Consider the following 13,402-nt stretch of genomic DNA (forward strand, 5'->3'; position numbering starts at 1 on the left):
GTACTTTTCTTAACATTTAGATTTTTTTTTTAATGGAGAGAGAGAGAGAAAGCTGGGAGTGTTCGGGAGAAAGAAGCCACATAGCCAAATGCATCAGGCAGATGTGGCCAGACATCCCACCTGAAATGCCAGCTGGATGTGTACTAGCATTCTTGGAGCGTCTGAGGCCCAAACGGCTGCTTTGAACTTACTGTAATATTTGTCATTTCCTGATCGTATGGCGTTCCTTAGAGGGCATTCACTATCCATTCCGCAACACCATCTTGTAGGGGTCCCCTCCCTTAGCTTTCTTTTTTTCTCGTGAATATGGGTATTTCATTCAATAAAACCAAAATCATAAATTATGTTCTTTAAATGTCTGGCTGTATTCATAACCACAGTTCATAACCAAAACCAGACAGCAATTCATTGTAAAGAGTATAGGCAAATGGTTAACACATTTTAAGATACATTTTTGGCAAAGCTAGAAATTTGTGAAATAGTTTGAGTTTCTTTTCTTTTCTTTGGAGTCTCCACTCTGCTTAGGTAGGAAAAAATGTATACAGTAAGTGTAAGGACCACTAGCACCATCGTTATACTTATTCAAAAATTGAATTGACAGTAGGCAGTATTTGCCAATAGCTTGCTTGCACAGATGCCTACAAAGAAAAACAGTGAATCATCTTGTGATTACGTAAGGTTATCATTTTGCATTTATTTATTTACTTACTTACTTACTTACTTAGTTACTTAGTTACTTAGTTACTTAGTTATTTAGTTATTTAGTTATTTAGTTATTTATTGGCTTTGTATGCCCCCCTCTCCGAGGACTCGGGACAGCTCACAACATATAAAAAAAAACAGTATACAATATAAATATCTAAAATCCAATTAACATAACTAACCATTGTAAAAACCCCAGAACATTAGAAATCATTCATTCACATTCAAACAACAAATATACACCACACTTGTCTGCCAGAGGCTAGAGTCTAGTGACCCCAAGCCTGGCGGCATTGATGGGTTTTCAGGTTCTTACGGAAGGCGAGGAGGCTGGGGACAGTATGAATCTCTAGGGGGGGAGTTGATTCCAGAGGGCCAGAGCCCCCAAAGAGAAGGCTCTTCCCGAAGGTCCCACCAAACGATATCGTCTAGTTGACGGGACTTGGAGAAGGCCGACTCTGTGATACCTGACCAGTCGCTGGGACTCATTTGGCAGGAGGTGGTCCCGCAAGTAATCTGGTCCAATGACATGTAAGGCTTTAACAAGACAGTTCTGATTGCTGTCGCCAAATACAGGTAGTCCTTGACTTACGACCACAATTGAGCTCAACATTTTTGTTGCTAAACAAGACAGTTAAGTGGATTTTGCCCCATTTTGCAATCTTTCTTGCTTCAGTTGTTAAGAGAATCACTGCTGTCATAAATATGTTGTCTGTTGCTAAGGTTCTGAATTTTGATCCCATGACCATGGGAATGCTGCAACAGAAACATAGAAACATAGAAGATTGATGGCAGAAAAAGACCTCATGGTCCATCTAGTCTGCCCTTATACTATTTCTTGTATTTTATCTTAGGATGGATATATGTTTGTCCCAGGCATGTTTAAATTCAGTTACTGTGGATTTACCAACCACGTCTGCTGGAAGATTGCTCTAAGCATCTACTACTCTTTTAGTAAAATAATATTTTCTCACGTTGCTTCTGATCTTTCCCCCAACTAACCTCAGATTGTGTCCCCTTGTTCTTGTGTTCACTTTCCTATTAAAAACACTTCCCTTCTGAACCTTATTTAACCCTTTAACATATTTAAATGTTTCGATCATGTCCCCCCCCCCTTTCTATTCTGTCCTCCAGACTATTCAGATTGAGTTCATTAAGTCTTTCCTGATAGGTTTTATGCTTAAGACCTTCCACCATTTTTGTAGCCCATCTTTAGACACATTCAATTTTATAATTCTAATCCTACCAATAAAAGAGAATATACATAGCTCAGGGTTTGAGATATCCTTAACTTTTCCTTGTTTTCTTGCATACATTTCATTATCCCTATTAGATAACATCATCAGTGCTAGTAAGGAGTGCTGTTGGCTGTCAGTTTACATTTTGGAGTCTTGCCTGTCTGTGTAGCTGGGGGTGGTCTTAGAGATTCTTTGACTGGGCTGTTTACTGATGGCTCTTTGGCCATTTCTTGATTGGGGTATTGCTTACTTTATTTATTTATTTATTTATTTATTTATCTATCTATCTATCTATCTATTTATTTATTTATTTATTTATTTATTTATTTTATTCATTTGTCCAATACACAAATACATAGGAAGAAAAATAGACGTGATAATATAAAAGAGGGTGAAAGTGAACTTAGAGGAGAGGATATATGAAAAGAAGAGAATATATAAGATAGGTGAAAGAAAGGAAAGACAATTGGACAGGGGACGAAAGGGACACCAGTGCACTTATGTACGCCCCTTACTGGCCTCTTAGGAACCTGGAGAGGTCAATCATGGAGAGTCTAAGGGAGAAGTGTTTGGGGTTAGGGGTTGACACAATTGAGTCCGGTAATGAGTTCCACGCTTCGATAACTCGATTGTTGAAATCATATTTTTTACAGTCAAGTTTGGCGTGGTTCATATTAAGTTTGAATCTGTTGCGTGCTCTTGTGTTGTTGCAGTTGATTGTTGGTCTGAAGTTGACTTTGGAGTTAATCTACGCTTATATAGAGAGTGATGATTGCTGGTGCTGGAGTCTTTTTTTCTCCTTAGGGCTGGTTGATTATCTCTTTTGCATAGACTGTAGATATTGTTAATATCTATGTGTCTATTGATGGCTGATTTGTCAGATTGCCAGGCTTCTAGAAATTCCCTGGCATTTTTGCACTTAGCCTTGTCTAGGGTTGTCACACTTTCCCAATTGAAGCTACGGTTCTAGATGTGAAAAACAGTCATAACTCACTTTTTTCCAGTGCAGTTGTAACTTCACACCATCACTAAATGAACTGTTGCGAGTGAAGAACTACTTGATAAGTAGAGAATCTAACCTAAAATGTCTTCACAGTTTTTCACAGAATCAGGAACTGGTTCCTCAAATGGTTTGCTTATATCTGAGTAATTGAATTGCATTGCACAGCAACTGTCAAAGAGTCCTGAAGAATCACTGCAGGAAAAAAGGTTTCTCTGTAAAAAAATTTCTTGCCTCTATTCTCACCTAGCTAATCCCTTTAACTCCAGCATAGCAATGTTATCTCTTGGAACATTGCAGATTTTTAAAGGTGCAGTATAAAGAACAGTAGAACAAGTCTTTGTTTGTTTGATCGATTGATTAATTTTTTTGAGTTAGATGTTGCTCAGCTCCAATCGACTGTGGGTGTCTCACAGTATAGAACCTAAATAACCAAACCAACTACTGTATATTTCAGAGTATAAGACACACCTGAGTATAAGATGCACCTTAGTATGGGGGGAGGAAAACAAGGTAAAAAATCTGCCTCTGCCTCCCAGCAAACAGTACGGATGGTATAAGCTGCTTGCTGTGTGTCTCTTTCCATGTGTGTCTGACCATAGAAATAGCAAAGAATCGGAGTAATGTACATTATGACAAATATATTAATGCCAGAATTTTTTCTGAAATGTAGTCACATTAACTCCTCCCAATTATTTATATAGATCTATTCCAAACATGACTAAGTCAAGGTTTAACTCAGCTGCCTTATCTTAATTCTAAAACAGGACACTGTTACGTTTCAGATTATACTTTTACAGATCTTTAAAATTGATGTGGCTTTCTGGAAGTGTAGTTATTCTCTGCTGTTTAAAAGAAGATACAATACCACTGGGCCTCTTCATCAAGCATTTATTTTATAAAACTTCTTTGTTTTGTTGTCTAGAACAATAATAAAGCACTCTTTACGTCTAATAATTTGGACATTCTACAGGCATTTATAGTTATTGACTTACCTCCTTGTTAAGCAGAAAATAAAAATCTCTAAAAATCTCCTAGCCTCCTTGCAGCTAGTTTCACTGTCAGCTTAGCACATAGCCTCAAATCAGCTGAGGGTCAGGAAGCTGATAATGAGTTGATTTGCTTAACAGGCTCTGTTCTGTTTGCTGCAAGGAGGTAAATTGCTGGGAGGCAGAGGCCAAAGGGTGGGGATGGCTGGGTGGGGCTAAATTAGGTGTATAAGACACATCCAAACTTTCACCCTCTTTTTTGGTGTGTGTGTGTAAAAAGGTGCATCTTATATTTTGAAAAAATATGATATACAATTTCAAGATGAATAATGTGGCAGTATACAGATGGCAGATGTATTTAACAGAACCCAACATATCACATAGTCAACAAAGGGCTCCAACCAGCAGTGGGTTGCTCCCGGTTTGGCCAGGTTCTAAGAACTGATAGTGCTGGCAGTGGGAGGCTCCACCCACCCATTCTGGGATGCTTCTGTGCATAGGTTTCTGTGTGTGCTCAGTAGCGACACACACATGTATGATCACGTATATAAACTGATAGTAAAGGGTTTTAGAACCCACTACTGGTTCCAACCACTGCATCCCAAGCATGGCAAAATAGCCATGTCTTCAAGGTCTTTCATAATGTAATCGGGGTAGGTGCTGCCTGGCTCTCAGAGGGAACTTTGTAGAAGATAGGCACCTTGATAGAAAAAGTACACTTTAGGGGTCCCGATAAATTGCATACTTCAATTGTAGGAATCAAGAGCATGTCAATCTTATCACAATGAACTGACATGGCCAATACTACATAAGATAGGCAATCCTTCAAATATTCAGGTCCTGTGACATTTAGGGTCTATAGATCATAAAGAACATATTGAATTGTACTAGGATGCAAATCCCCAATACATACCAAGACACGATCACCATTGCCGATGCTATTGCTTTCTGGACCTACTGAAGCTTCTAGGGCTCTTCAGTGAGGAGTAATAATGCCGTGAGGTGGTGGCCTTCTAAAGGGCACAACTTGTGCACCAATCAAAGCATGCTCCTTTAAGGTGTGGGTTCCTCCCATTTCAGACCAGATCACCCAAACTGTTAGCAACCCGCTGGTGACGTGAAAATGGTGTCACGGATCCAGTTCCGTCTGTGCTGCTCTGTGCACACTGCTATCTTTTTTTTTTGTAATTTTTGGCGCTTTTTTTTTTTGGTGTCTTCTCCTTGTGTTCCGGGCTGAAACTACCTTCTGAGCATGTACGGAAGTGAATTTGCATGAAGGGACATGTGCATGTGAGCGGAGCGATGTGAACCAGCGGTGAAGGTAAGTGGAACCCACCCCTGGATTGCATTATAATTTACACTTCCTAAGTCAATTCACATTGATGGATGTAAAGATTTGAGATTTTTGTGCAATTGAATCAGGAAAACTGTTTTCATATTGAATAAAATATGCCTATTCTAAGAAATCTGTTTTCAAAGTTTGTGTACCAAGTTTCTTTTTTAAAAAAATGTTTCAAATGGATTAGGAAATAAACCAACATTAATTTAAAACAGGAGACATGAAAGAATGAAGAAAATAAGCGATTTGACTATCCCAACTCTTACTGTCATTCAAAATCTACATTCAAAATCTGTATGTAACTGAATGACACCTTCCAACAGCTTTCAAGGTGGGAGGCTGAAACTGCTTAGAAATGGAAGGTAGGTCTTTGGAGGAATGGGTCTTTTCCTTGAGCATATTGGCTCAATGTTTGCAGAAAAGCTTTGCTCTACATATTCACTATGTTTAATAGTGATTCATGAAAGAAAGCTGATTGAAAGGTTCTTGTGTGGAAATTGCAGCCAAAAGCCGTTTCACTAATTTGTCCAAGGCCATGTACTGGTCTTATTTCAGACATTACATAAGCACTTGGACAGCATAAGGTGACACTTAAACTTTCTGGTGACGAGTCAAAGAGATAGTTCACAAACTAATGTGAGAAAATGTCATGGCCAGAAATATGGGCTTGAACATTTTGCACAAAACTGAAATGAAATGAAATGTGCCAAAACATAATGTAACTTTGTAATGTGTCAAAGTTCCATCCTCTTCTTAACATCTCTTAAAACATAATGTTGCTTCATAATTAGCATTTCCAATATTGGCAGACCAGTACTCCCAATGAACAATAGCTAGAGACATTAATAAAGTGTCCTGGGCTTTCAGAGCCCTGCAATTAATTTGAATCCATTGCATCTTCTAGAATGTACAGCTGTTTATTTTTAATAATTTTGTACATAGAGGAATAATATGTAAACAACAATTTTAACAATTTCCTACATAGAGGAATCATATATAAACAACAATTACAGCAAAATGTCTTTTTTTTTAACAGCTGGAAACCCTGGCCAGAAGATTGATTTTTATACAGTAAGTGTTGCTGTAAACAGTCTATAACTAAGCTGTCTTGCTTATCCATTTGCATCTGATTGTTATTAAATTTATAGAAACCATCTCACTATCATTATTAACTAATTGTGTCTTTCAAATTGCAATTCTTTGGGAAGAAGTCATCGTTCTGTGGGAAGACTGTTGCTGAATGCTTGGGCAAATGGAGAGCTCCAGAATGTGATTAGTGGACTAATTGTGGAGGCATGCTGGGAAGGTGATTAGAAAGGATTTCCCTAGAGGTGGTGATAGGTGGGGCAGTTTGGAGAGGGAAGGAATGGGATGAAGATCAGGAAAGTGTATAGACACAGGGATGGGGTGGTAAACAACAGTAGCCTCTTCCTGGGAGAAAAGCACTAGGCACCTTAAACTCCTCAACAATTCAGGCCACCTGTCATTATTCCAGGAACCAGGTTAGATTATTGGAGATCCTAGCCACCTGTTAATGTGAAATAACATTATGCCTTTAATAAATATGTTCACATGCATGATTTGATTGCAAATGAATGGGTAGACCAGACTTACATTATCAAGAATTAGAAAACTAAATCTAAAATATCCCCTGGTGTGTTTCAAAGTTAGCCTCAGCCATAACTCCACAATAGGAAAAACTGGAAGGCTCTGGAGGTGCCAGTAACTAATGATACTATTTCATATATAACCAAGTGTAAGAACCTGTTCTTGAAGTTGTGTACCAGGAAAAATGGCAATTGCTGTACCGTTCCTTCCCATGGTGGCATTCCCCTTCAGGTTACTGGATTTAATTGATGGGGTAAGGTGGTAGACCTATGGTGCTTGGTATCTTCAACCTCCTTTCCCTGGGAAACAATCCTGATGAAGCGTAATCTCTTAGTTATCTATGTCTGATACTTATCCAGATAAGCTCCTTGGCTTATAAAGGTGTTTCAAAGGATTACATTAAGGGATTTCAAATGATGCTAGTGAAAGACAAGCCTTGGATCTGGTTTGTTCTGCCGGCGTGTCCCAACCGCCCATAATTACAGGGTAATTAGTCCAAAAAGACACACACCACATGATAGAAGGAAAACTAAAAGTCTTTATCAAAAGAAAAGTAGAAAAAAACTCCCTTTTTAAATGTCAAAGGGATTTTCTGGTACACACAAGGCACAGGTTAAATGCAATCTAATTTCTCACCCAATTCCAAAGTCCAGAAAGTCCACACACAGTCTTGAACAGGGAAACAGCAAAACCACGATCTTGACGAAACTATGAATCAGATAAACTCCCACAAGGCTAAACCAGCACGCTGTTCTTTTTATCTGTAGCACTAATTACAGCAGCCCCACCCAACCACAGGTGGCCTCACTTATCTCCTGTAATAATCCTTCAGTTGTTCTCTCCTATGCATCACTCTACGCATGCGTGGGTCCGTCATAAGTTCTTGTTCAGAATCTAGGGATGATAAGGACGATTGATCTCCTCCTGGGCTGTCTGTCAAACTCCTCTCTTCCCTTCTACTCATGCTTCCTTCATCAGAAGAACCTTTGTCGGGAGATTCTATTGGGAGCAAAACAGGCCTGTGGCATGTGGATGTTTTCCCCACATCCACCTCCACATTCCTTGGGGCAGGAGCTGGGCCAGAGCTAACCACAACATGGTTGGACATAAGTAAGAGCAGTAGTTCAACATTGCACCATGGAATAAGAATAGTGAAATGAAAATATGTGTCAGCTATTATTGTACATGCAGATCACTGCCTTTTTAAAAATCACCCATTATTTTTTATAAGATCACTATGACAAGCTTGCAAAATATCTGAAAGAGAAAATCACCCAGATCTATTCAGAGCTGGATGCCAGCTTGGCAGATCCTGTTTGTAGCTTAAGGTTGAAATAATGGGATCTTTATCATGTTTACATGACTGAAACTCCCACGAATGGGGTTATTTGGCATGAATATGAGGCTGTGACCCTTCCCAAAATGGCCAGAATTTTCTCCATTTTTTTAGTCCTGCCACTTGTGATTTGAGTCCTACCTCTTCCTGCTCGGTGAAAGCCTCCAAAAAGATAGGAAGAAGTCAGGATAGCGATTAAATATATATTTGAAAGAATGAGTAATAAAAGCAGATCTGATGGGGGCAGTGGAATGCCTTCTACTCAAAAAACCATCACTTGGCTCAGCGACTTTGGAGAACCTTTCTAATCACTAGTCTTCCCTTAGAGATTTTGCGATTTTTTAAAATGATGAGTTATTTCCCAGTTTTATATGTAGTACATTAGGATTTATGGTTTTTGTATTTGATAATTTTGATAATGCAGTATGTATTTTATTTCTCTGACATATGATCATCCAGTCTTTGTTTGAAGAATTGAAGGAAAACTCAAATGTCTCAGGTGGTGGCATGTTCACTCACTTCTGTTATCAGCATTTTTCTTCTCATGTGTGTTGTGGTTAGCTCTGGTCCAGCTCCTGCTCCAAGGACTGTGGATGTGGGGGAGACATCCACATGCTGCAGGCCTGTTTTGCCCCTGGTGGAATCTGCTGATGAAGGCTCCTCTGACCAAGAAGACATGAGTGACAGGGAGGAGGAGAGTGTGGCAGACAGCTCAGAAGGAGATCAATTAACTAGCTTCTCCTTGGATTCAGAACAAGAGTTAATGATACAGCCATGCATGCAGAGAGCGATGCATAGGCAACAACAACTGAGAGATTATATCAAAGAAAATGAGGCCACCTGTGGTTGGGTGGGGCTGTGGTAATTAGTGAGGCTGCTATAAATAGCAGCCTGTGGGTTTGGCCATTGTGGAGGATTATCTGATCCTTGTGTTTCGTGACTGCTTTACTGACTTTGACCTTTTGTGTGCTGATTTTTCCCCACTTTGAAACTAAACCAGAGCAAAGTGTGTTTCACTTTGTGAAAGAAGAAGGACTGTGAATTGCCTCACAGCTGCAAGCTAAGTATCACAGAACTGATAAGGGACTTGTACCAATTACCAGTTTGTTTGGAGATGAGTGCTCTTTGCTATACCAAAAGAGGGCTTAGTTTAAGTGAATTTTCATTATAAAGAACATTGTTTTGAATTTTCAAACGTGTGTGTGTGTGTGTCTGAAATTTGTACCTGTGAATTTTTGAGAGGAGTCTACCAGAGAGCCCGACAGAACAATGTGTAAACTGAACTGACCCTCTTGTAGATTTAATCCATTGGTTGGTTCTTGTTTTTGGGTCATTATAAAATAAGACAATTCCATGTTCTGTGTGACCATCCAATTTTGAAGACTGCAATCATATTTTTCTCAGTTGCTTGTGCTGTAAACTATTTGCACTCAAACCCTTTGGCTACTACTCACACAGTTTGACTTTCAAAGCCCTCATTGTCTTGGGAGAATGAATAAAAACTGTGAGAACAGAGCAAGTTGTAGAAGATTGTTTCAGAAAATGTCGCCATAAAGAGGGGGGGGAATGTATTCTTTTTAAAATAATCACATAGACTATGCGGTGAAATCATGAAAAGATTTTACAAAGTACATCATTCCCACTCATTACACTTTTCAACAGGAAATTCACAGCAACAGCACTCCCACATTTACTCTTCAACATGGATTTGAAAAGTGGTGTTTCTCTGAAGTCGACAAGCCGAATCATTAAATTTCCACTTTATTTTCATACAATTTCTACAGTCTCCCATGAAATGAATCTACCACATTGGTCTCAACATCCACAGAAAGCTTGATTTGTGAAATCAAAGAAAGAATCCATTAATTTCTAGGGCATTTGGTTGAGGCACACCAGTTGCCAAGCTCCAGCTGTTATTAAGTTTGTGAATAGAAAAATCTCAGTAGTAAATTAACAGCTGAACATGATTTGCAAATGTTATCTCTATTCTCCAGCCAAGTCTCAGTGAACCTTTAATATAAATCTACAATGTGAAAAGGGACAAGTTTAATGATAAATCTGCTATTACTATAAAACGACTGGTGACATATTTCATACTGATAGGGCTTTGTGGAAGAAAAAGTATTGTTGTTTAGAGAATAAAACAGTATTTATCTGATAGTTTAGAGTTACTTTCATAACAGATTTCTGACCATTATTTATTATAATAATATGGCATACAAGTGAAGATATATGCTAAATCGTCAACAACCACTCATCAAGCTCTTTGAAATCCTTTTTTTTTTCTTTTTGAGCATGGGAATTGTTGCAGAACACTCCAAAATAGTGAAGTGGAGAAGATTTAGCCCAGACATGCCAACTCAAAATGGGTGCCATTGTAGCAGAATTGAACAGAATTAAGGAGATTGTACTAAAACACTAAAGCGTCCAGAAACGTGTTTTTGTTCTTTTTGTTGTTGCTGTTCTCTGCAAGAATATGTAGTATTTTATATTGTATATATTTCCTTGCACATCAGATATCTCCAGTGGCATACAGTATGGTATTAGCATGTCTATTAGATAATTTGAAGTGATTTTGTATGTGTAAGTAATGAAAAATTATTAGGGTATGTAGAGTAAAACATTAAAAACAGTGATCATGTGGAGAACATGACATTTTAAATCCAAAGCAAGTGAATGTTTTCAGTATGCTAAAAGAACTCCTGCTGGTTAGAAATGTGTGTGAAAATATTATATCCATACTTGAAACCATGGAATAACATTATAATACCTTTGGGGAGGGTAATTAAAGAACCTAGCTGTTGCTGCTGGAAGAAGCAACAAAGGAACAAAAATTATTAACTCATTAACTAAAACATTGCATATTTCAGGAATTAAAAATAATTCCAAAACCTAATTTATATACTTGCACACTGTCTACATTTGAAATGTACCTCAAGGAACAGGAGCATTTTAGGAGAAGGTCTTAGCAGCATGCTTTGGCCAATTGATAATTATATTTCAAAAGATAAGAAGTTATTGTAAATGAGGAACAGAGAAAGTAAGCAAAGACATTATCAGTGAAATGGAATATACAGTCATAATACTATAAGTAGGTGAGATAAATAATCTTTTCAGACATTCACCTTTTCTTTGGCTGATGGATCTACATTTAATCTACCCCTTTTCTATTTGATTAAACACTCTTTCCCACTGCATTAACCATTTTTCTTAGACAGGTATAGACAATTCTTGAATCACAGGTACTAAGTTGACTCCCCCAGCAAGAAAAGTTCATACGGAGCTTCCTTCTGAACAGCTGTTTTTACTCGATTGTTCATACATTTGCTGACCCTGTTCTGATGCATCATTCTTTCCCTCTCACTCAAGATTCAAGTTTAGATAAAACTTCAGATTTTTTTCTAAGACAAAGAGTAAATAAATGTCCTCTCGTCAAATCAACAAAAGCCTAGTTAGCTTCATTGTTTACAAAAGAGGAAAAAGAGAGACAAAATTCATTGCTTCATTATTTAATTCCTTTGGTAAACATAATTTCAAATTATTGTTACAGAATGATGTCATTATGGCTGCTCCAGATCTTGCAGCCTCCCATTTTGAATTCAGTGTAGCCTGAAAACGAAGAGCTATAAATTTGGCAAGCTGTCCCAGAACATTTGTCCCACACAGTTAGGAAAATCATAAAATGGATTCCAGGCATATGTAGCTAATTTCCATTTCACTCTGAGATGTGTTTATAGCTATCCCCCCCCCCCCCCCCCCAAGATACAGTTTTAAAAGATTTTCAGTTTGGGTAGATGGGAATCTTTTTTTTTTTTTTTTTGCCAACTGGAATTTACTGTTCAGACTTCAGAATCAAATTCATGTTTACATTTTAAATTTTATCATGATATGTAGCAGTGATGGCAAACCTTTTTTCCCTTGGGTGCCGAAAGAGCGTGGGCGTGCGCTATCTATTGTGCATGGGCGAGTGTCCACACCCATAATTCAATGCTTGGGCAGGGCGAAAACAGCTTCTCTCACCCCACGAAAGACCTCTGGAATCCAGAAACAGCCTGTTTCCCAACTTCTGGTAAACCCAATAGGCTCATGTTTTGCCCTCCCCAGGCTTCAAAGACTTCCCTGGAGCCAGGGAAGAGAAAATACGTCCTCCCCCTTCCCCTCCAGAGGCTCTCTGGAAGCCAAAAATGCCCTCCCAGAGCCTCTGTCTGAACCAAAAATCAGCTGGATGGCACACACATACACATTGGAACTGAGCTAGGGCAAAAGCTCACATGCCAGCAGATATGGTTCTGCATGGCACCTGTGGCACCCGTGCCATAGGTTCGCCATCACTGATATATAGGAATGAATTAACTGATTATAAAACGGTAGTATATATATTTGAAAGAAAGACTCATTGAATTTGATTTCGCTTGTTTTGAATAAATTGTAAATCATTTAATAGAGTTATATCTTAAAGCACGAAGAGTTGTTTCATGTTTAACTTTGAATTTATTTTTTTCCACTTAAATTACTATATTTTTCAGTGATGAATTCTCAGAAGAGAAACAAGGACAATTTAAACCATGTTCCAGAATGTAAACTTCTTGTCTCGAAACACAAACATTTTGCTTTGTCCACAAGTTCATGTCAGCATTTGTTTGCATTCTTCTTGGATATTTATCTGGCCACAGCTAACCTGTTTTTTCTGTGTATTCCAAATTCAAGCTACTGTTTCAGACCTCATACAAGGTCAGCTTTTTATGCCTTCAAGGTGTCCTTTCCCATCCTTGGCAGCCAAGCTGCATTTATAATTTCTAGAGGCATTTAAAATGTTGTATTTATGTACCAGCCTAGCAGATTTTTGTGGACTGAACTGTTGTCGGCAAAATGTCCAGTTAAGTAAGGAACCAACACATTTGGGGATAGATGAAACTAAGTAAATTTTATTGGCATGCTCAACTATAGTAATCACTGGGTCCCTCAGTGATCCCCAAGTCTGCAAAGATGCAGATTATATACCTTCTGAAATGATACCTAGGAATTGCAAAAGAGTGCAACCCAACAGGACCGACACAGACTTCAGAGGATAATCAGAACTGCAGAAAAAACAATTGCTGCCAACCTGCCTTCCATTGAGGACCTGTATACTGAACAAGTCAAAAAGAGGGTGGGGAAAATATTTACTGACCCCTCACATCCTGGACACAA

The sequence above is a fragment of the Erythrolamprus reginae genome, chromosome 2 (genome assembly GCF_031021105.1).
Source record: "Erythrolamprus reginae isolate rEryReg1 chromosome 2, rEryReg1.hap1, whole genome shotgun sequence".
NCBI classification, from domain to species: domain Eukaryota; kingdom Metazoa; phylum Chordata; class Lepidosauria; order Squamata; family Dipsadidae; genus Erythrolamprus; species Erythrolamprus reginae.